Consider the following 3494-nt stretch of genomic DNA (forward strand, 5'->3'; position numbering starts at 1 on the left):
CTTCGTGAGCTTCTCGCGGTCAGTAGTAGTGAAACCCTATACAGAACCACCGCTCTGATACCAATTGTAAAAGCCCTAGAACTTCTTGCTTGAAAATTTGCGGAAATTAAAAATTTTCTTTTTAAAAGAACTTAAGTGGCCTCATTCATAAAATCACTGGTGAAACAAGTTCAATATTTCAAAATACTGCAGCGGAAGAAAATAAAGTTTGCCAAAAATCACAATTTAAAAATAATCCAACGACTGATAAAAATGTTTGCGGAATAAAATAACAACTGCTGCTCTGAGGTCCTCGGGTGCCACTACTGCCGACCCAAGCTGGCTCACTGGTCCCCGCCCTCGGCCCTGGCCTCATCAGTACCTACAACAATCAAGTCTAGTGAGCCTAAAGACTCAGCATGCATAAATCGCAGGTAACGAGTAAAAATTTGAATCAAAATATGCATGAGTTAACATATCCTGTCATGAGGCATGCTGCAAATAATCTGTGCTGAGCAATTATAATACGTGCATAACTGAACTGAAAATCACTGTATAAAAATATTTGCTCCTTGGAGCCTGTACTGAAATAACTGGTAAAATTTTCTGTTGAGATTATGTTTTACGCCTGTGGCCCCTGCACTAAGCTGAACTGATCGGTAACTGGCTACCGGGGAGGCTGAAACTGAACTGAGCTGGCCGGTCACTGGCGACCGGGTGGTACCATACTGAACTGATCGGTCACTGGCGACCGTATAAAATAACACTCTCACATAGTGAATGAACCACAAGCCATATCGCATAAATCTCAAAAATAATCATTTTCTATTTAATGCACGTAAAATAATTAACTGGCATAATGAAAAATCCTGTAATTTTACAAACTGGATTGGATTGGATCGTCCCCAGGCTCGCTGCAACCTAACTGTGCCATGAAAAATATGCAATAGCTTAAACTTGACCAACTATGCAATTTACGTTCAAAAGATGCGACTATGACGCCTATTGACTTCGCATTTAAATCATGACTCCGAGCCAACCTGAACCGACACCGAACCGACGTATAGTCATGATTAAAATACGCTGAAAAATCATAAAATAATGCTCCTAAAATGATAGGGTCGAAATCTAGGTGGAATGGAGGCCAAAACACGAAACGCTCTTTCGAGAGTCAATTTGGCACATTGCACCGTAAATTCTCGTACGACCTCAAAAATGATCCGAATCACGAACGGTCAAAAACATGACCTTCCCAACTCAATGAGGCACTGTCCAGTCCAAGGCCATGGGCTAAAAGCCAACCAAGAACTCAAACGAGCCTTCTAAACGACACAGCAACTTGCTGTAAATTTCCAGCAGCTGCACACCCGTGTAACTTGTGTTGTTTTCGAAACTACCGGCCATTGGGGCGTGAACCACCAACCAGAGACTCTTACCAACATCCCAAGGAATGATTTGAACCATGGCTAAGGGCCCTAGGCTAGCCACAATCCGCATCACACCATAACTCAACCGAAGGGTCCAACCGAGAGCCAACGTGCATGCGTGTGTAGTGTTTTGCTTAGATCGATGTCTTGCGTCGTTCCAGTGGCCATTTGATTTACCATGGCACGATCTAGACATCTAGGAGCATGATATGAACCGTGGCTAAGGGCCATAGGCCAACCAAGATCCATACCAAGCAACAAAAGAAACGAAACCATATGCTGAAAAATGGAAGGGGCCGAATGGGGAAAGGGGCTGTTCTTGTTGATTATTTAAAAACCGATGAGCCATGGACCAAGCCACCAAAAGGGCGACTTAGTCACGTCTTAGACGTGCTAGGGGATTGATCCAACCATGGCTAAGAGCCTTTAGGGCAGCCAAGATCAGATCCAACCCCTTGGCAACCAAACTGAAAATTTCGAACTCAAAAAGGGACACAAATGGTGTTGCTGTCATTTCTTGCTTTCCAGCGAACATGGGCTGAAACCGATGGACAAATGTGGTCCTAATGCATCCTATTACATGTATATAAGTCGCCTTGGGAGCCTGGAGTCGAACCAATCACCTGAAACTCACAAACCAAAAGAAACCGTGAAGCTTGCCAAGGAAAATTCGAAAATTCTGCATGTGTTGTTTTCAAAAGTTTTGACATGGATCTCGATTTTTGCTTGAATAAACATGATCATATACTGAAAAATAATTGATAATATGACTTGATTGAGGTTTGAAAGAAATCTAGACATGCCTGGTTTCGTTTCGAAAGAAAACGAACGAAACGACGACGACGCGGCACGGAGGAGATGGAGCGCTTCTTTCCTTTCCTCTTCTACTCGATTTTTCTCCCTTCGCTTAGCTATGAGTCCCACGGTTTTCCTCTCTCAAAAACACTCTGAATTTTGTGGCTAAGGGAGGGGATATGATGGTTAGGGGAGTGAGGGGGATAGGTGCAAGATATAAGGAAAGATATCAAGACTACGTCTCCTAAATTTGAATTTTGAATTATGGTTTGATATCAAATGAGTTGGTGGATGCTTCTAGGAGGTAGTGGCCGATTTCCTCCCTTGATATCTAGACTAGGATGTGCCATTAATTAATTAAATTGTGCTCCCAAAAATCCTAGAATTATCCTACTAGTTACATGCAAAGAATTGGTCAAAGTTGATGAGTTGAAAATGTGTGGTCTAGGCAAGGGGTGGCCGAAACATGCATGATAAGTGGTAGGGGGAAATTGATTATCTAGTAATTTAATAACCCTTAAAAGCCTTACTAATCCTTTAATTAATTTAGTGAGCTAACCCCTTAATTAAGTAACTTAAATGAGCTCATTTCTTAATCACCTCAAATAATTAAATTAAATCCTCAAACCTCCCTTTCTAACTTAAATGAACTTACTTGCTAGCTAAATTAACTTCTGGAAATATTTCTCGAATCTTAAATTCTATCTCAAAACTCCAACTCCAGTCCGGCCTCACTGAAATAACTGAAATGCTAAAAATCAAACTACTGAACTGAAATAATGAATAATTAACTTCAAATAAATGCATTTAAAATAATTATGCAATGAAGTCAATTAAATTTAAAAATCTAGAATTATGCATGGCTTATACGTCTACTGATTTACGGGTTCTACAGTCCGGATCTCCACTCTAATCTTGATCTCTCATCCTCTTTTCGACCATGATCCTGTCCTACTTGTTGTCATGCACACATACAAACACAACAACAGCCGGATAACTCCGGTGAGAAATATATTCCCAGTATAAATAATGCATACATGCATTTCATATAAAATCATATACAAAAGCATATAACAGTTATCAACTAACATGTATCACAATCTGTGAAACATAAATCAATATAAAACTGTAAATCAAACTCGATACTCTTAATCTCTGACTCGACTCTTATCTAGGGATCCCGGTTCCCGGACTTCGGTATATCATATCGAATCTCTACAATAGGAGTCGATCTACTCCTAAGCAACATCGATATAAACCAAATGTCCAATGACTTGGCACCTCTGCAAAAGA

The sequence above is a fragment of the Primulina tabacum genome, chromosome 3 (genome assembly GCF_025594145.1).
Source record: "Primulina tabacum isolate GXHZ01 chromosome 3, ASM2559414v2, whole genome shotgun sequence".
In the NCBI taxonomy this organism is placed as follows: domain Eukaryota; kingdom Viridiplantae; phylum Streptophyta; class Magnoliopsida; order Lamiales; family Gesneriaceae; genus Primulina; species Primulina tabacum.